Source organism: Pleurodeles waltl, chromosome 6 (genome assembly GCF_031143425.1).
Source record: "Pleurodeles waltl isolate 20211129_DDA chromosome 6, aPleWal1.hap1.20221129, whole genome shotgun sequence".
Lineage (NCBI taxonomy): Eukaryota > Metazoa > Chordata > Amphibia > Caudata > Salamandridae > Pleurodeles > Pleurodeles waltl.
In genome coordinates this window covers 1663546400-1663567893 of record NC_090445.1, presented here as the reverse complement: position 1 = coordinate 1663567893, position 21494 = coordinate 1663546400, and the positions used below count along the sequence as shown (strand labels likewise).

The window sequence follows — 21494 nt, the reverse complement described above, 5'->3', positions numbered from 1 at the left end:
AACACAAAGGAAAGTGTTGGACTTCTGAGACATGAGTACTATTCCCACTCCAGACCAAGCAACAGTAGTGAACAATATGGAAAGTGTTGGACTTCCGAGGGGTTATATTTACTATTCTGACTTCAAACTAAGCAAAAGTAGGGAACGAGTGGGACTTCTGATGGGTTAGATTTATTGTTCCCACTCCAATCCAAGCAACAATAGGGAAAGTGTTGGACTTCAAAGGTATTACAGATAAGATTACAAGCCCTAATTATTTTCAAAAAATATTTTAATACCAAATAAAAATTATTAAGTTATAGCACAAAGAAAAAATTAGCCTTATATTTTTAAAGACAGACAAAAGACATTTTCAAAATATAAAATAACATTTTGAAATAATATTATAATAACATTCACTTGCCTAACTACAAAAAACACAAGTACAACACTATCAAATTATTTTATTTAAATTAATACTAAACAAGGAAATAAAATTAAAAAAAGAAAACTCCTTACACATACAAAATTTCAAAAGCACTTACCATTAAAGTAATAAAAAAGGCAAATAAAAATAATTAACATATACATGTATTCAAAATTCTAAATTATAATTATCAATTAACCAATTGCATTTAAATAACAATATAAAAAATATGATAACTTTAGTATCTTTAATATCTTCCCACCTTATTCCCCAACAAAAATAATACGATAAAACATACATACATACATATACAACATAAAAAACACAAAAAAGAAATAAAACCCTTCAAATTAAACAGCAATGAAACAATTAAGTAATTTACATAATTAATATTCAAATACATATTTAATTAACATAAAAATAATAATGAATTGAAATACATTTTAATTAACTTTTTATTAAACTTTCCACTCTATTCCCAGACAAAGCCAATGACCCCTACTGAAATATACTAACAATTAAAATACAAGTTAAAATTAACAAATTAAACTGAAACATATAATTTAACAATTAACCAATTTACATATTATTCAATTAAAAATATGTTACAATAAACATTACGGTTACATATAAATTATTTCCCCTACAAATCCAACAATCTGCTAATACACACTAAATTAATAATTACATTTAAAAATAAATTACTAAAACATCTAAAAACAAAAATGATGCTCCGGTGGCCAAAGTGCCGCTAGGGCCTTGTAAATGAGGCCCTAAGTATTTTGTTCAAACCACAGTATTTGGCTCTATGGACATTAGGCTTAAAGTCAGTGAAGCTGGGTGTAGGGGTGCCGGGTAACAATGCACGAGTTGCTTGGCCTTCAGTAGCACACAATGATTTCCACTGATCATAACTAGCTCTCGCTACAGAAAAGGTAGGAGACCCCTACACTAACGATCTGAAGCTCTATTTGTGGTCATACATATCATGTTTCAGCTGCCAATAAGACTTTCCCAGCTTTGAGAAAAAAAGTACAAAATTAACCTCAGTGAGGATAAAAACACTTAGGCCCATATTTATACTTTACTCCAAAATCAAAACAAGGCAAGTAAGCAAAATTCAGAAGTCTGTACACACATCTAGCACACAAGCTCCCCTCGCTGCCCCAGAAGTCAATGCCAAGCGCATCATCATTCATATGATCAGGGTTGGGGAATTCCTTATTGGAAGGAAATCAGACCAATCTATAATAGATTGCTTCCCATGGTTTTATGAACTCTGTAATTGAAAAACAGGCTCTTTCCTCCTTCAAAATTCCACACATATCATAACTCTTGACAGAGCTTTCGGGAGAGTGGAACCTGGGTCCATAAGATTTGCAAAATCCAGAAACAGGTACTGTTTTACCACTGGTAGATCTAGAAGTCAGGGGTTGCTGAGCCCTACAATATTCATGAAGACTGTGAGGAAAAAATAAACAAAAAGTAGACCAGTGTGAAACCAAGGCTATGCTAAAAAAAGGCTCATCCCTACTGGCCAAGACTTGGGGCCCTCTTAGGCTGGGTGTTTACAGAATTAAACTCCCTAGGCCATGTGAAGGGGCCCAGGAAGAATTTGTGGCCCCACCCCTGGCTTGGCCAAGGGTAGAGGTGAAGAGAGGAAGGGTTTATTTAAAGTCCCAACCCCTTCCTGGCATTGCCTATGGGGCTGAGATGGCGAGAGTGAACGAGGGGGATACAATCCACTTTGCCCCGGCGAGGAGGGCCTCCAAAGAATTCTCCCTTGCCTTGCCAAAACATGAGGGGGTGAATAGAAACCCACCACACTGCCTAGGTGGGAGGGGTTCCAAATCAATCCACTCACTTGACCTTACTCGGGGGTAAGGGAGAAAAAATGCATCCTCCTCCCACATTTAACAACTTTTAAGGCAGAGGAGGAGATAGGCACTGCCTGCTGCTCACCATGCACCCAAGGATACGGGTGTGCAGCAAAGAGTCTCAAAGCATCTGTGAGGTGCTCAGCTGCCATCTTCACATTTTGGAGAACAAACCTGAGGAGTTGCACTCTGGGTTTAGACCCTTGTATCCTGCTGACTGTTGTAGAAAATGCAAAGAGTTCCAAAACTTGAAGACATTATTTAGCAAGAGTGTGTTGGCCTGGTGCTCTGTCCCGTTCAGCATTAAGATGGTCACTGATGGATGGGCCAGAAGACTGGTGCTCCAGTGCCACCTTCCAGAAGTTGAGGACGGTAGCAGAGCAGCAACTTACTGGTCAGGCATCCTCCCCATCCCCGTGCATATCAGCACTATGCAAGGCATTGTGGACCAGGCCAGCACAGTCCTCCTTTCGTGCTGTTTTAACATTTGCATTTTTTGCTTTCCTCTTCCCCCTTCAGCATGTATGACTATGCGAGTAGAACAACCCAACCCTGCTGTTGTGCAAGGCGGGTCAGTGATGGTTGTTTGCTCCCACTCACCCATGAGCAGGGCAAGGCGATGGGGAGAGCACACACCCCAGTATACCCCCACTACCTCCAGGTCAGTTCGGGGGGAGGGGGAGTAATAGAGTCTCTTGGGTATTCTTTCTAAATGTCTGATGTTTTGCAACCATGGGAGATATTAAAAACCTTTGAAAATATATGTACCTTCGGGCAAGACATGGGTGACACAAAACATCACACTTGGCTTTCTCCTTTACCACTACCACTACCACCACCATTATCATGACCACTCTTGGCAAAAATCATTACCACCACAACCAATACTATAACCACCACTTTAATCACTGCCAACGTTACCAAAACTATTACCACCATCACCATTATTATCACCAACACCCTAATAACCACAATTGTCAACACCATTATCACCATTACTATCACCAACAACATTAATAACACCACCATCACCAATAGGACAACCACCTAACATCACCATCACTACAATCCCCACCATCATTGTCACCATTAGCGTTTCATCACCACCACATTAGCTACACCACCATCACCACCAATATTACCATTACAACTACTACCATCTCCACTGCCACCATTACTACCATTACCAAACACACAACACATCCACCATATTACGTCAACACAATTAGCATCATACAACAATACACTGACCACTATACATTCAAACAACCAACAACATTTGCCAATGCACCCATCATCATACCCAACAGACCCACTATCATAGGTTGACGCATCCAAGATCACAGACCAAGACAAGCATCATTACACTCCAAAAAATATTTGAGTTCCTTTTGAGTGCCAGAAAGCAGGTGCCCTTGCAGACAATGGTTCTCCTGTTAGAAACTTTAATTAATGTAACAGCTCCACCGTCAGAGCTCACAACAAACTGAATTACCGCTTGCGCTTACAATGGGTGGTTTCATCACTAAAGCAAATCAGGCTGCTTCATCGACCCCAGAAAGATAAAAAGGGCTGAGATGCATAGGAGCCCATTCTGTGGCCCACAGGTTAAACGTAGATGTTGGCAGCAGGTGCTCTACCCAACAATGCAGATGCATTTCATAATTATCCAGACCACTGCTAGATATGGATTATTGAACCCTGTCTATTCTGGTCCATCGCAAGAACACTCTGGCTTAACTTTTCACAGGTGAGGATGCTGCAGCGATCCCGGAGTAAGCAAGACAGAACAAGTATATGTTTACGCAAAGTCATCAAAGACTCAAAGCAGGTACCAAACATCATTATTATCCAACTGAAAGATACTTATTTTACCGGCTTGGATTAGGGAACAAAACACGTTATGTACACTGGCTTGGAATAACAAAATGTCAATTTAAAACATTGCATGAAAAAAGTAATAAGAATAAGAATCAGAATAAGAATAAGAATTTAGGGTCTCATTACGAGTCTGGTGGTCTTAGGACCACCAGACTCTCGGTGCCGGTTGGACCCACGCACGCCAGGCAGTTCAACTACCTAATTATGACCCTGCTGCTCGGACGGACAGGGGACCACCATCACCGCCAAGAACTTATTTCTCGATTGGGTGAAGGCAGTGAAAGTCGTGCTCAGCCAAGGCAGCGCTGAGTTAAGCGCCGCTGTGCTTATCACAACTTCACTTTCCACCAGCCTTTTCATTGCAGGGTCCCCACCATGAAAAGGCTGGCGGAAAGCCAGTGTTGGGGGCCCCTGCACTGCCCACGACCATGTTGTGGACAGTGCTGGGCCCCCCTTCCTAGCACCCTCACAATGCATACTGTCTGCTACGACAGGCAGTGTGTATTCCAAGGTCCTCTGTGTGACAGCATTGGTCTCCGCTCCAGGAGGAGCAGAGGCCAATGCTGCCACACGGTTTCCACTGGGCTGACCGATGGAAACCGCAGATTTCTGAGGTTTCTGCCGGTCAGCCCAGTGGAAACCTTGGAATCAGTTTGGGGTATAGACCACCAGCTCCACAGCGGTCTCCTCTCCACGGGGCTGGCAGGCTAGCGGTCAGACCGCCAACCTCATAATGAAGCCCACAATCTTGAAATCACAAAGGCTGAATCAGGGATGCCAGATTTTTCAACTTGATAAGCTTAAGCTGGCACAAAATTTTGTTCCTGACATATAAAGTCACTAAGCTATGTCTCCAGCTTAGCTCCTCGTGCTGCAAGTCTGCATTCTCAGATATATGATGTTAGTTCAATATTTATTTTTAGAACCATAAAAACATGTGGTGTGCTAAATCACATGGTGCTTAAATAGCAAACCAAACTTTTCATACAGGTTGTTTTATTTGTACAACATTGGAGCAACAGGACATGTGGCTTCACCAGATGAGATTGAAACTCGTCCTAAAAAGATTTAAACCCCAAGTGATAACTTTGTTTGAAACTGTACAAGGGACACCCGTATAAGTTATGAGAGGAAAACAAGTTCAGAATGTAAAAAATTCTAGCTAGTAATGCTGTATACGTGGCTTTAAGACTAACTCTAAAGAAAACTGATGCATTCTAAATATATACTTAAATGAGCACAAAGCATTGTATGTTCCCTTCTTGTACACAAAGTAAAGTAGGAAGTTGGCTCTGTATATACTATTTCAAAGTTAGAAATAGTGTGCACAGAGTCCAAGGGTTCCCCTTAGAGGTAAGATAGTGGCAAAATTAGATAATTCTAATGCTCTATTTTGTGGTAGTGTGGTCGAGCAGTAGGCTTATCAGAGGGTAGTGTTTAGCAATTGTTGTACACACACAGGCAATAAAAGAGGAACACACACTCAAAGTCTTACTCCAGGCCAAATGTAAGGTACTTCACTTAGATACTTTAGGAACTTTGAATAAAAGCAATATCATATACAGTCTTTGTAAAAATGGCAATAAGCTATTTTCAAAGTGGACACAGTGCAAAAATCAACTGTTCCTGGGGGAGGTAAGTAAAACACTTATAAGTCTCAGTTCTGGGGCATAGGCAGCCCACCATTGGGGGTTCAAGGCAACCCCAAAGTTACCACACCAGCAGCTCAGGGCCGGTCAGGTGCAGAGGTCAAAGAGGTGCCCAAAACACATAGGCACCTATGGAGAACAGGGGTGCTCTGGTTCCAGTCTTCCAGCAGGTAATTACCTGCATCCTCAGGGGGCAGACCAGGGGGGTTTTGTAGAGCACTGGGGGGGACACAAGTAGGCACACAAAATACATCCTCAGCGACAAAGGGGTGGCCGGGTGCAGTGTGCAAAGCAGGCATCAGGTTTTAGGTAGGAAACAATGGAAGGACCCGGGGGTCACCTTAGCGGTGCAGGCAGGTAAAGGGGGGGGCTTCTCGGGACAGCCACCACCTGAGCCAGGCAGAGGGTCGCCTGGGGGTCACTCCTGAGTTGAAGTTTGGTTCCTTCAGGTCCTGGGGGCTGCGGGTGCAGTGTTGGTTCCAGGCGTCGGGTCCCTTGTTAAAGGCAGTCGCGGTCAGGTGGAGCCTCTGGATTCTCTCTGCAGGCGTCGCTGTGGGGGCTCAGAGGGGTTGTCACTGGTTACTGACAGGATCGCAGTCGCATGGGAGTCCTCCCTGTGGTGTTTGTTCTTTAGATCTTGAGCCGAGGGCGTTGGGTGCAGAGTGTGAAGTCTCACGCTTCCGGCGGGAAACGTGCAGTGTTTGAAAGTTGCTTCTTTGTTGCAAAGAAGTAGCTGGTTTTGAACAGGGCCACTGTTCACGAGAGTTTCTTGGTCCTTTAGTCCAGGGCAGTCCTCTGAGGCTTCAGAGGTCGCTGGTCCCTGTTGGATGCGTCGCTGGAGCAGGTTTTCAAAGTTGGAGACAGGCCGGTAGAGCTGGGGCCAAAGCAGTTGTTGTCTTCCTCCTTCTCTGCAGGCTTGTAGGTCAGCAGTCCTTCTTGTTTCTTCAGGTTGCAGGAATCTGATTTCCTGGGATCTGGGGTGCCCCTAAATACTGAATTTAGGGGTGTGTTTAGGTCTGGGAGGGCAGTAGCCAATGGCTACTGTCCTTGAGGGTGGCTACACCCTCTTTGTGCCACCTCCCTGTGGGGAGGGGGCACATCCATAATCCTATTTGGGGGAATCCTCCAAACTCAAGATGGAGGATTTCTAAAGGCAGGGGTCACCTCAGCTCAGGACACCTTAGGGGCTGTCCTGACTGGTGGGTGACTCCTCCTTGTTTTTCTCATTATCTCCTCCAGCCTTGCCGCCAAAAGTGGGGGCAGTGGCCGGAGGGGCGGGCATATCCACTAGCTGGGACGCCCTGGGGTGCTGTAACAAAAGGGGTGAGCCTTTGAGGCTCACTGCCAGGTGTTACAGTTCCTGCAGGGGGAGGGGAGAAGCACCTCCACCCAGCATAGGCTTTGTTCCTGGCCACAGAGTGACAAAGGCACTCTCCCCATGTGGCCAGCAACATGTCTGGTGTGTGACAGGCTAGCAGAAACTGGTCAGCCTACACTAGAAGTCGGATTGATATTCAGGGTGCATCTCTAAGATGCCCTCTGGGTGTATGTTACAATAAATTGCACTCTGGCATCAGTGTGCATTTATTGTGCTGAGAAGTTTGATACCAAACTTCAAAGTTTTCAGTGTAGCCATTATGGATCTGTGGAGTTCGTGCTTCACAAACTCCCAGACCATATACACTTACGGCTACCCTACACTTACAATGTCTAAGGTTTTGCTTAGACAGTGTAGGGGCATAGTGCTCATGCACATATGCCCTCACCTGTGGTATAGTGCACCCTGCCTTAGGGCTGTAAGGCCTGCTAGAGAGGTGACTTACCTATGCCATAGGCAGTGTGAGGTTGGCATGGCACTCTGAGGGGAGTGCCATGTCGACTTAGTCATTTTCTCCCCACCAGCACACACAAACTGTGAAGCAGTGTGCATGTGGTGAGTGAGGGGTCCCAAGGGTGGCATAAGACATGCTGCAGCCATTAGAGACCTTCCCTGGCATCAGGGCCCTTGGTACCAGGGGTACCAGTTACAAGGGACTTACCTGAGTGCCAGGGTTGTGCCAATTGTGGAGACAAAGGTACAGTTTAGGGAAAGAACACTGGTGCTGGGGCCTGATTAGCAGGGTCCCAGCAGACTTTCAAATCATAACTTAGCATCAGCAAAGGCAAGAAGTTAGGGGGTAACCATGCCAAGGAGGCATTTCCTTACACAAAGTTTACATACCGTTGACAGTGTTACATTCCCAGGTAAGACACAGAAACACCCTTGTTCAGGTCAAAACTAAAGGCCTTCATCTAGGCATGACTTTGGAGCTGTGGAACCAGGCTTGAGGACCGGCGTCGGCTTAGTATACTGTGATTCTGGGCACAGGACTTGATCTCGCCATGCATAAAATAAAAAAATAATAATGTGACTGTACGAGGATGGCTGTTATAGAGATCAGACTGTGCGGGTTTTCCTTATTGTAGAAGGTTTAATTTATTTGGTTGAATGAGTATTATATAGAAATCAGTTTTATATAAGTCTTTTTTTTAGGGCAGATAGATTGTGGCGTCTTCTCCTTCTTGATACCAGCTTGCGTCCTCTTCCTCTTCTCTCTCTCTCTCTCTCTCTCTCAGGACCTCAAGCGTGTGGAAAAAGAAGAATATAGTACTGGTAAGTGTGGGGTTGGGGTTTCGTGGGTTTTCTTCCCTTTCTTTCCTTCACTAAGTATCCTTCTCTTGTCTTTTCCTTTTTACTCCCTTATTCTTCCCTGGCTCTCTTTTGGTGCTGTTCTGTTCCTGTCCTTGTTGTCTTTTCCTTCCTTTCTTATCGTTTTCTTGTTTTCCCCTTTGTCTCTGTTTCTCTGGGTTCATATATATATATATATATATATATATATATATATATATATATATATCTCCTTGCTGTTTTTCTCCTTCTCGCTCTCCCGTCTGTCTTCTTTTCTTCCCAGTGCTCCCCGTTTCATGCCCCCCCTTTTGATTTCCCTTCCTCCCAGTGCTCCCCGTGCCGTTCCTTTTTTGTTGCCCCTTTCCTGCCCCTTTTCGTACCCCTTTCCGTACCCCTTTCTGTATCTCCCGCCTCCCGTCTCCCGCCCGGTTCCCCTTGTTCCGCACACCGTACCTGGAGAGGCCACGATTCTCCTGAAGCATGGCGGCTCTTTCGTTCGGCTCCCCGGGGTCAGCGGCCGTCTTCCAGGGTTTCTGGCGGTCCCGATTCCGGCGGCGTTCCGTTCCTCCACGAAGCGGCATCTTCGTTGGTCGTCTCGGCGTCTTTTCCCTCCACGAACTCCGGTGCCTCCCAGCTCCTGTTCCCGGCGCTCCCCTTTCGAAGGGAAGTAAGCTGTCTTTTAAATCCCCTCAGCTCCCGCAGTGGTGTGCGGCATCCAATGCCAGCGCTGTGATCCTGGGCTAGCTCCGGTGCAACAACGGCAGAGTCAGCACAAGTCCGGGAAGAGTGTGGGTCGGAGTGGAGAGACCCATCACAAACACTCCCCCTAGAGAGCGTCTGCCGATGACACTCAGGAACGGGATGACGAGAGAGAAAATCGGCATTGACCAGGGCCCGGCCAGGAGAATGAAGCACCTGGAAAGAAAAAGGTTGCAGAGAAAGAAACCATCTCAGGATTCTAGGGTTGGTATCCTTAAGACGAGCGAGCCAGGTGAGAGGAGCATGATCGGTCACGAGAGTAAAGGAGCGGCCACTGAGATAATAACGGAGGGATTCAATGGCCCACTTAATAGCCAGACACTCCTTCTCAATAGTCGGATAGTGTAGTTCCCGGGGAAGTAACTTTCTACTTATGTAAAGGACAGGACGGGTAGAACCATCAGGCTGTGGTTGGGACAACACAGCACCTAACCCCACTCAGTTTGTAAACAGAAGGGTTTATGGAAGTCGGGACAACATAAAACGGGGTCCGTAGAAAGGGCATGTTTGAGTTGGAGAAAGCTACGCATACAAGCCCCTGACAAAGTAGTAAAGGTTTTTGGGGATGTATTTTTTAGGAGGTTAGTAAGGGGCTCAGCAATGGTAGAAAACCCGGGTATAAATCGTCGGTAGTACCCGACGAGGCCTAAAAAGGCACAAACGTCTTTTTTTGACGAAGGAATTGGTATATGTTGTATAGCCTCCACTTTCTCTATTTGGGGACGGACCTGCCCCTGTCCTAAGATGTATCCCAGATATCGTATAGTCGTACACCCCAGTTTGCATTTCCCTGGATTGGCGGTCAAGTGGGCTTCTCGTAATGCCTGTAAGGCCGCGGCTATGTGTTGGAGGTGGTCGGACCATGTTTCACTAAATATTACAATGTCATCTAAGTATGCGGCTGCATACTGGAAATGGGGTCGTAAGACCACGTCCATCAATCTCTGGAAGGTGGCGGGAGCTCCATGTAACCCAAAGGGTAGTACAGTAAATTGATATAACCCGGAAGATGTTGCAAAGGCAGTTTTCTCTCGGTCTGTTTTAGCTAAAGGATCTGCCAATACCCCTTGGTTAGATCTAGGGTAGACATAAATTTGCCATGTCCAATCCTCTCTAATAGTTTGTCTATTCGTGGCATAGGATGTGCGTCGAAATAAGTAAGTTCGTTGACTCTTCGGTAGTCTACACAAAACCTGGTAGTCCCATCCGGCTTGGGTACCATTACCACCGGGGAGCACCAGGGACTGTTGGAAGGTTCAATAATACCTGTCCGTAACATGTTTTGCACTTCTTGTTCTATGACTGCTTTCTTGGCCTCGGGGATTCTGTAAGGCCTTTGTCTTGCTATTGCCTCACTTTTTGTGCGGATGCTATGCTCAGTTAAAGTAGTATGGCCAGGTTGCTGGGAAAAAACATCAGTGTAGGATTTAACCATCTGAACGAGGGTCTCTTTATATGGGTGTAACAAGGTGGCGTTGATCTGGGGTAAGTCTAACTCTGGGGTCCGGGAGGGGAAAAAGGAGGGAAATGGAATGTCGTCCCTATGATCGGTTGTGATATATTGGAGTTTTTGTACGTCTTCTGTCTCCTGCCATTTTTTTAACAGGTTGATGTGATAAATCTGATCTCGATGTGGTCTGTGTGGAAGGGCCAATCTATATGTTGTGGGGTTGATCCGTTCAAGTACTTCATAGGGTCCTTGCCATCGGGCCAGCAATTTATTTTCGCTACTGGGGAGGAGGACCAGCGCCTTGTCCCCAACATCAAGAGTACGAAGTACGCTTCTAGTATCATGGTATTTTTTTTGTCTTTCCTGTGCTTCTCGAAGGTTATCATGTGCCCTATCCCAAACTGACTGTAAATTTTCTTTTGTGTACGTCAGAAGATCCTTTGTTTCCTCACCTGTCTCTTCCCACTGTTCTACTAACATGTCTAGGAGAGTACGAGGGGTTCGTCCAAACAATAGCTCATAGGGACTATGTCCAAGGGAGGATTGAGTGTGGGTTCGTATTGCGTATAATACAAGGGGCAACTTTTTCTCCCAATCCTTTCCGTCCTCCGCAACACTTTTCCTAAGCAACGACTTAATGGTTTGATTATAGCGTTCCACCAGACCATCGGTTTTGGGGTGATAAACGGAGGTTCTAATTTGTTTTATTCCCAATAATTTACATACCTCACCCATAAGTCGGGACATGAAAGGGGTACCTTGATCAGTCAAGATCTCTTTAGGGAACCCGACCTGTGAAAAGAACTCAATCATAGCCTGAGCAACTACTTTGGTGTGCATACTCGGGAGGGGCATTGCCTCAGGGTATCGAGTGGCATAGTCAACTAGTACTAGGATATATTGCCTCCCCCGAGTGGATGAAATGAGGGGGCGAATAATGTCCATTCCCACCCGAGAAAATTGGGTTTCTATGATAGGGAGGGGCTGTAACGGGGCTGGGGGTTGGGAGACTGGATTATAAAGCTGGCATTTCTGACAACTTTGACAGAAACTGCGTATTTCCCCATAGATGCCGGGCCAGTAAAACCATTTTAGGACCGCCTCCTCAGTCTTATCACGTCCGAGATGTCCTTCTCCTGCTCCCCCATGTGCTACCTGCAGTACCTGTATTCGATGGCTGTTCGGGACTACCAATTGTCGTTGTAGATTGTCACCTGCCTGGGGTTTCCTATACAACAGATTATTATGAATGAGAAATGAGGGTCCTGCTCCTGTATTCTCGTTACTAAGTGCTTTTTCCCACACATTTTTCAGTGTGGGATCCTCTCTCTGACTTCGTCTAAAGTCACTCGCTACAGTATATACCTTTCTCGTGACTTCTGATTCATCTTTGTTCCCACAGTTCTCTTCCCAGTGTAATTGTCTTTGATTTCTTTTCTGTCTTCTACTCAGGTGGGGTTTGAGGGGACAAGTTTCGGCCATCTCCGTATCATGCGCTATTTCGTCCCACCATTTCCTCATGGAGTGTTCCTCCCCAGCTTTATTCAACAGTTGTGTAAAGGCCGTGTAATTAGTCCCAATGATAATGTCTTCTTCGAGATGTGGTAACACCCCGACCCTGAGGGGTTCTTCCTCACCCCTCCACTGAAATGTAATCATAGCGACGGGTGTAGGAGGCTGGACTGGCTTGTAGTGAGTACCTAGGGGTACTTGCACCTTGCACCAGGCCCAGTTATCCCTTATTAGTGTATAGGGTGTCTAGCAGCATAGGCTGATAGATAATGGTAGCTTAGCAGAGCAGCTTAGGCTGAACTAGGAGACGAGTGAAGCTCCTACAGTACCACTAGTGTCATATGCACAATATCATAAGAAAACACAATACACAGATATACTAAAAATAAAGGTACTTTATTTTTATGACAATATGCCAAAAGTATCTCAGTGAGTACCCTCAGTATGAGGATAGCAAATATACACAAGATATATGTACACAATACCAAAATATGCAGTAATAGTATTAGAAAACAGTGCAAACAATGTATAGTTACAATAGGATGCAATGGGGACACATAGGGATAGGGGCAACACAAACCATATACTCCAAAAGTGGAATGCGAACCACGAATGGACCCCAAACCTATGTGACCTTGTAGAGGGTCGCTGGGACTATTAGAAAATAGTAAGGGTTAGAAAAATAGCCCACCCCAAGACCCTGAAAAGTGAGTGCAAAGTGCACTAAAGTTCCCCAAAGGACATAGAAGTCGTGATAGGGGAATTCTGCAGGAAAGACACAAACCAACAATGCAACAACGATGGATTTCCAGTCGAGGGTACCTGTGGAACAAGGGGACCAAGTCCAAAAGTCACAAGCAAGTCGGAGATGGGCAGATGCCCAGGAAATGCCAGCTGTGGGTGCAAAGATGCTGCTACTGGACAGTAGAAGCGTAGGTTTCTGCAAGAACGACAAGGGCTAGAGACTTCCCCTTTGGAGGACGGATCACTCACACCGTGGAGAGTCGTGCAGAAGTGTTTTCCCGCCGAAAGACCGCCAACAAGCCTTGCTAGCTGCAAATCGTGCAGTTAGTGTTTTTGGATGCTGCTGTGGCCCAGGAGGGACCAGGATGTCGCCAATTGCGTCAGGGGACAGAGGGGGCGTCGAGCAAGAAAAGGAGCCCTCTCAGCAGCAGGCAGCACCCGCAGAAGTCCCAGAAACAGGCACTACGAGGATGCGGGAAATGGTGCTCACCCGAAGTTGCACAAAGGAGTCCCACGTCGCCGGAGAACAACTTAGGAGGTCGTGCAATGCAGGTTAGAGTGCCGTGGACCCAGGCTGGACTGTGCACAAAGGATTTCCGCCGGAAGTGCACGGAGGCCGGAGTAGCTGCAAAAGTCACGGTTCCCAGCAATGCAGTCTGGCGTGGGGAGGCAAGGACTTACCTCCACCAAACTTGGACTGAAGAGTCACTGGACTGTGGGAGTCACTTGGACAGAGTTGCTGGATTCAAGGGACCTCGCTCGTCGTGCTGAGAGGAGACCCAAGGTACCGGTGATGCAGTTCTTTGGTGCCTGCGGTTGCAGGGGGACGATTCCGTCGACCCACAGGAGATTTCTTCGGAGCTTCTAGTGCAGAGAGGAGGCAGACTACCCCCACAGCATGCACCACCAGGAAAGCAGTCGAGAAGGCGGCAGGATCAGCGTTACAGAGTTGCAGTAGTCGTCTTCGCTACTATGTTGCAGTTTTGCAGGCTTCCAGCGCGGTCAGCAGTCGATTCCTTGGCAGAAGGTGAAGAGAGAGATGCAGAGGAACTCGGATGAGCTCTTGCATTCGTTATCTAAGGAATCCCAAGAGACAGAGACCCTAAATAGCCAGAAAAGAGCGTTTGGCTACCTAGGAGAGAGGATAGGCTAGCAACACCTGAAGGAGCCTATCAGAAGGAGTCTCTGACGTCACCTGATGGCACTTGCCACTCAGAACAGTCCAGTGTGCCAGCAGCACCTCTGTTTCCAAGATGGCAGAGGTCTGGAGCACACTGGAGGAGCTCTGGGCACCTCCCAGGGGAGGTTTAGGTCAGGGGAGTGGTCACTCCCCTTCCCTTTGTCCAGTTTTGCGCCAGAGTAGGGCTAAGGGGTCCCTGAACCGGTGTAGACTGGCTTAAGCAGAAATGGGCACCATGTGTGCCCATGAAAGCATTTCCAGAGGCTGGGGGAGGCTACTCCTCCCCTGCCTTCACACCATTTTCCAAAGGGAGAGGGTGTAACACCCTCTCTCAGAGGAAGTCCTTTGTTCTGCCATCCTGGGCCAGGCCTGGCTGGACCCCAGGAGGGCAGAAGCCTGTCTCAGGGGTTGGCAGCAGCAGCAGCTGCAGTGAAACCCCGGGAAAGGCAGTTTGGCAGTACCAGGGTCTGTGCTACAGACCACTGGGATCATGGAATTGTGCCAACTATGCCAGGATGGCATAGAGGGGGCAATTCCATGATCATAGACATATTACATGGCCATATTCGGAGTTACCATTGTGAAGCTACATATAGGTAGTGACCTATATGTAGTGCACGCGTGTAATGGTGTCCCCGCACTCACAAAGTCCGGGGAATTGGCCCTGAACAATGTGGGGGCACCTTGGCTAGTGCCAGGGTGCCCTCACACTAAGTAACTTAGCACCCAACCTTTACCAGGTAAAGGTTAGACATATAGGTGACTTATAAGTTACTTAAGTGCAGTGTAAAATGGCTGTGAAATAACGTGGACGTTATTTCACTCAGGCTGCAGTGGCAGGCCTGTGTAAGAATTGTCAGAGCTCCCTATGGGTGACAAAAGAAATGCTGCAGCCCGTAGGGATCTCCTGGAACCCCAATACCCTGGGTACCTCAGTACCATATACTAGGGAATTATAAGGGTGTTCCAGTAGGCCAATGTAAATTGGTAAAATTGGTCACTAGCCTGTTAGTGACAATTTGAAAGAAATGAGAGAGCATAACCACTGAGGTTCTGATTAGCAGAGCCTCAGTGAGACAGTTAGTCATAACACAGGTAACACATTCAGGCACACTTATGAGCACTGGGGCCCTGACTAGCAGGGTCCCAGTGACACATACAACTAAAACAACATATATACAGTGAAAAATGGGGGTAACATGCCAGGCAAGATGGTACTTTCCTACAACGGGATAATAGGATTGGTCCCCATGGACGCAGGCAATTAACACATGGGCCTGGGACACGGTTTGTCTTGGGCTCACCAGATCTTGTCTTATCACACTCTGACTGCAACCCGAATCAACCAGAGCCACCCTCTCCTGCCCGTTCAAAAGGATGGGTAAAGTATATGTGGGCTTGGTCTCCCCAGCCCAGAATACCCTTCCTTTAGTAACTCCGAATTCCATTGGCTCCTCTACATCCTTCTTTTGTGGACAGAACCGTGCAATGTGACCCCATTCCGAGCAATTATAACATTGTGGACCATTTGTGGGATATGAGACAGGATTTGGATGTGGCATTCGACTTCGTTCCGTTTCATGAGAAACCGGAGGGCGAGGAAGTAGTCCCTTCCCCTGTCCTGGGCGCATAGCGGCTGGTACAGGATTCCTGCTGGGAGTGGCTTTAAACTCTGGGCTCCTGTGAAAAGCACATGCTAACTCAATGGCCGTTTCATTGTTTAGCCCGGGATGCTGGCGAACCCAGTTTCTTGTAGAAGAAGGCAGGGCATCCAGGAATTGTTCCAGTACTACGACATCAAACATCTCTTCCCGGGTTCTTTCTGTGGGTCGCAGCCATCGCCCTGCAGCGTGTTGAACCCGATAATATAAGGTACGAGGGCTCTCTTGTACCATCCATTTCATATGTCTAAACTTATGTCTGTAACTTTCACTGTCCAAGCCCACTCTTTCCAGTATAGTCTTTTTAATGTCCTTATACGGTAAGGTACCCGTAGGGTTTATTGCCTGATACGTTGCCTGTAATTGTCCGGTCAATAGGGGAGCAATATATTGACCCCATTTGTCTTCGGGCCAATTGGCGGAGCTGGCCACCCTCTCAAAATTCAGAAAGAAGGAGTCAGGATCCTCCTGTTCCTGATATTTTTGGAGTACGCTGCTGAGCACGTTGGGGTGTACCTTCGTGTGAGCAATGGTTTCTGTTAACTTACTTAGAGCAGTTTCGTGAACGAGTTGATTGTTGGCCATAATTGTGGCCTGACTCTTAAGCGCGGTTTGCAATGCATCTCTCTCCTCCTTGGCCTCCTTCATTTGTTGCTCCCACATCAACTGAAGATGCCGTTGCCCTTCTGCAAGTTGTGCGATAACATCAGCCATAGTTTCTTTTTCCTCCATGATCCCACTTCTGACACCACTTTGTACGAGGATGGCTGTTATAGAGATCAGACTGTGCGGGTTTTTCTTATTGTAGAACGTTTAATTTATTTGGTTGAATGAGTATTATATAGAAATCAGTTTTATATAAGAGTCTTTTTTTTAGGGCTGATAGATTGTGGCGTCTTCTCCTTCATGATACCAGCTTGCGTCCTCTTCCTCTTCTCTCTCTCTCTCTCTCTCTCTCTCTCTCTCTCTCTCTCAGAACCTCGCGGGAAGCGTGTGGAAAAAGAAGAATATAGTACTGGTAAGTGTGGGGTTTGGGTTTCGTGGGTTTTCTTCCCTTTCTTTCCTTCACTAAGTATCATTCTCTTGTCTTTTCCTTTTTACTCCCTTATTCTTCCCTGGCTCTCTTTTAGTGCTGTTCTGTTCCTGTCCTTGTTGTCTTTTCCTTCCTTTCTTATCGTTTTCTTGTTTTCCCCTTTGTCTCTGTTTCTCTGGGTTCATATATATATATATATATATCCTTGCTGTTTTTCTCCTTCGCGCTCTCCCGTCTGTCTTCTTTTCTTCCCAGTGCTCCCCGTTTCGTGCCCCCCCTTTTGTTTTCCCTTCCTCCCAGTGCTCCCCGTGCCGTTCCTTTTTTGTTGCCCCTTTCCTGCCCCTTTTCGTACCCCTTTCCGTACCCCTTTCCGTATCTCCCGCCTCCCGTCTCCCGCCCGGTTCCCCTTGTTCCGCACCCCGTACCTGGAGAGGCCACGCTTCTACTGAAGCGTGGCGGCTCTTTCGTTCGGCTCCCCGGGGTCAGCGGCCGTCTTCCAGGGTTTCTGGCGGACCCGATTCCGGCGGCGTTCCGTTCCTCCATGAAGCGGCGTCTTCATTGGTCGTCTCAGCGTCTTTTCCCTCCATGAACTCCGGTGCCTCCCAGCTCCTGTTCCCGGCGCTCCCCTTTCGAAGGGAAGTAAGCTGTCTTTGAAATCCCCTCAGCTCCCGCGGTGGTGTGCGGCATCCAATGCCAGCGCTGTAATCCTGGGCTAGCTCCGGTGCAACAACGGCAGAGTCAGCACAAGTCCGGGAAGAGTGTGGGTCGGAGTGGAGAGACACATCACAGTGACCTTGTGTAATGTAACTGGTGTTCATATACCCCACTCCAATGCTCTTGGGTGGAGTTTGTGCTTTTTGAAACCTCAGAAAAGTCCTTCTACACTAGAAAGGGAGCCCAATTGTTTCACTATTTTAAGAAATTCTCAAACTCTTCAAAAGGTTCATGGTTACATCAGAGTGCTGTGAATTGACTGGTTTGACAGCTCAACATTTGAGTCTGGGTTAGGAAGGCAATGGTCAGCCTTAATACACTAGTTAATCTATCTCTCTGGTGGCAACATTATTGAATTTAGAAACAAAAGTCCTGATTTAAAGTTTGGTGGATGGCTACACTGTCAAAAATGTGACGGATATCCCGCCCACCTCATCACATGTGACCTAGGATATAATCTATCTAACTCTTGTGATAATGCTCAGTGCATCATGCTTTTGGTAGTTTCATATTTCCCTTTTGCGTACCTGTTAACTCTCCCTCGTTTGTGTGGGTCACCCTAGTTTCATTCATATTTCTACACTTTACAAACAAAACACCTGCATGGAATTTCAGTGGTCACCCTCTTTTCAAACCTATATCAACCTCCAAAAAAGTGTGTGTTCCCTATTCACCTTAATGAGATCACTCTCTTAAATGTCTGAATTCACCATCATTTTAGAGTCCACAGGTTAACAGTTATATTCCTAGTGGGACTGGTATATGCTCTATGAACATTGGTTAGTCACTAGTGAGGTATTGACAGCCATTAATCAATGAGCAATTTTTATAGTATGGTCTGTACTTTCACGACCTCACACAAGCCTGTAATATTATTTTGTTTCTAATCAATTTTGAGCCCTCTATCCAGAATTCTCTTTTCTCTACATTATGCATGAGGGCAAACATACCAAAAAAGCCACATATGTAGTGGGCGATGGGAAAATGTAGTTAATTTCTCAAATTAACCACATGATTGGACTGATACTTCCCAACAAATATATATTGTATCACTAGTGTCAGCTCTAGGGCAGTACAAATGGGGCCACTGCGCCGGGCGCCATGCTCTTTATGACAGGCTGAACTTAGATAAGAGCATTCTGCAGCGATCTTTGTGCACACATCATTTTCCAGGAGATATTACAACGTCTTAACGTTGGTGGTTAATGCACTTGATGGAGATCAATGATTTGTCTAGTCACAGCTTTCAATCGTGATATAGTAGCATACAGAGTAAATGTTCCAGCTCCAAAGCGCAACGTGTGACATGAAGGTCTCTGATTAGTATTTTATGTTGATAGCTCAGTGGGTTACTGCTTTTGTCACAGAGATTCTTTTGTTACATAGGGTTCATAGGTTACAATCCTTCTAATTAGCACATTGAGCTATGAACTGGCATCAAAGTGCTGTTTGCAAATTGAAAAGCAGAGGTTTAGAGCCTTATTGCTTTTCCCTCCATCTTCCATCTTTCTAAGGTTGCTAAAAAGGTATCCTTTGGGTAGAAATAACATTTTATTAGTATGACACCCCATCATTGTGTTGCATTTATGGGGTGGATTCACTAACACGTTGCCCCTGGTTTGAGTGTGTTGTTTTGGGGTTTACTTTCCAGGAACAATCCTGAATTGTATTGTACAGTAGCACTATACGCTACTTTACACCAAAGAGCCATACCAATTGCAGCCACCCATGGATTTTGACACTAGTCCCTATCTACCAACTTTGAAAGCAATTGGCATCAAAAAAAATTACGGCTCCTTCAGGCAGGAATAAAATTGGAGAAAAACGTTATATTCTTCAAACTTTTCCAACTTTGCATGTGTGCTGCACCGTACAGCAGACATACAAAGTGGTAAAGTGGTAAACTTCGTCAAAGCATAGAATTTTGGGCTGGCAGAGCACTCTTCCAGTATAAAACCTTAGCTTGACATCAAACAACCATGGTGCAAGGGTGTGTGCATTGCTTCAAGGCAGCCTAAGACATGCCAGCAATAGAGCAACTTTGGTTACTGCGCATCGTAAAAACTTACTTTATCTGCCTTTTCATTTTTCCAGATCAAACAGCCTTTATATGTAACACCCACCAGTATGGATGACGTGACTCCTACACCTTGTAGCCCTCAATATCTTAACTAACATTTCCTGTTCGTTGATGTACACACTTGTTTGCTACATTGTCTCTCTATATCAATTTTGTGATATCAAGCGCTATATGACAGTCTCCATTGGGAGGAGTAGAGCTATAAGACACATAAATGTGAGAGGGGCCAAGGAGTGATTAGGGGTGCAACCGGAGAGTGGTAGTGAGGGAATCCCTGAAGAAAGAGATCATTGGGGTGGGCGCCAACAAATATTGTCGCACTAGGCATCACCAACGCTAAAGCCGGCTCATATTTATCCTAGTGGTTTAAAATCTATACTACTCCGACATGTCCGCTACACTGGCATATAATAACAAGGTATTTTACTCTTTGTATTAAACCTCATGTCACAGTTAAGATCCATCTCAGCTTGGAGCCATTTTATAGTGATTTTTATATTCGTGTCAATGACACCTACTTATGCTGGAAACCAGTGCTTTAAATGGGCAGGTGCTGTCCGGTACTCAGTACCTGCAGTTCTTCCATTTGAAGGGTAGAGTGTCTGCACTTCTCGGCACTGCTGCAATACATTACAATGGATGCGTACTGGCACTTCTCAGAAGCAAACAGGAACTATTTAAAGCACTGCTGGAAACCAACAATTTACTTTCAAATTAACCTGAAAAATGTCAAATATATGAATTACGGCAAATACTGCAGCCACCTAAAGTAGATTTGATAACTAATACAATTTGATATCTAAAAACGATTTGGGTAAACTATTTACATCCCGCGCCAATGTATTTCTCATTAGAGGAAGTAAAGCTCGATTACCTCTCTTTTATGATGAGAGTGTAAAGCGTTCTTGGAAACCGAGCAGAGGGTTTAATTTCTCAAGATGGGCGCCGCGCGGACGTGAACGGTGCTGGGCGCATCCCATGCCCACCGCCCCGCTTCCCCTCCGTTATCCTGGTGCTCGGTGGCTGGCGGTGGCCGCAGGGCGCGCGTGATGCCCGCGCGCACTTACCCCGTAGGATGATTTCTCCCCGAGCCCGTCAGTGCGAGCCCAGCTCCTTAGGCACCGCGCGGCCCCTCATGCCCGGCTCCGGGGGCTCTTCGCTCCTCCAGGCCGGAGCCGCTGTGTGTCCCTGGCCGTTTCCTGGGAGCTGTGAGGCGGCCTCGCCCTGGGCGCTGCGGGCCGGGCTCTCCATGGCGGCACCAGAGGCGGGAAAACCGGTCCTGCTACCCGTCCTTGCAAACAGACGTTTCACAACCACTGCAGGCTGATGCCGGCCACCAAACATCACGCTTTATTTCAGCATCGAGTGGCTGCTTAACTACACAACACACTGCCGCAGAAATAATACGGAATATTTTGTAAAACTGAAGGCAGAAAGAAATTGTTGGTTATCTCATGCTCTGATGGCGCGGCCTCGCAGAGCTGGCCACTTTTGTTCAACAACAACTTACTATTAAATAGGTAACTTTTTTAAAGAACCACGCGTTTTTTTAGTGCAGACAAAGATTTAGAACAAGGCTAATGATGTCTTCTTGCTTATTTCTGCAAAGAAAGGATACACCCACGCCTTTTAAATAAGTAAAACCTCTTTAGTTTTCTACAAACGTACTATTTTTCAACAAAATGCGGAGCTATGATCTAGAACAGTGGTTTCCAGCCTTTTGACTTCTGTGGACCCCCACTTTATAATTACTGGAAACCGGGGACCCCCACTGAGTCATTATTGAAATGTGGGGACCCCCAGCTGAGTCAATACTGTACACTGGGGACATAATCTATTAGTAATATTTAATTTTCTAATCAGTTGCAGACCCCCTGAGG

The 21494-nt window shown here is 46.2% G+C and overlaps 1 protein-coding gene across 4 annotated transcripts in view; it reads right to left on the bottom strand.

Moving 5' to 3' along the window:
* The window catches only part of CCDC187 (coiled-coil domain containing 187), a 289883-nt gene extending 269005 nt beyond the window's left edge, over window positions 1–20878 (bottom strand). For all 4 annotated transcript variants that reach the window (XM_069241620.1, XM_069241621.1, XM_069241622.1 and 1 more), the window contains exon 1: window positions 20682–20878. The gene's annotated coding sequence lies outside the window, so the exon portion shown is untranslated. The remainder of the gene's footprint in view (window positions 1–20681) is intronic.
* Between the last annotated feature and the right edge of the window lie 616 nt (window positions 20879–21494).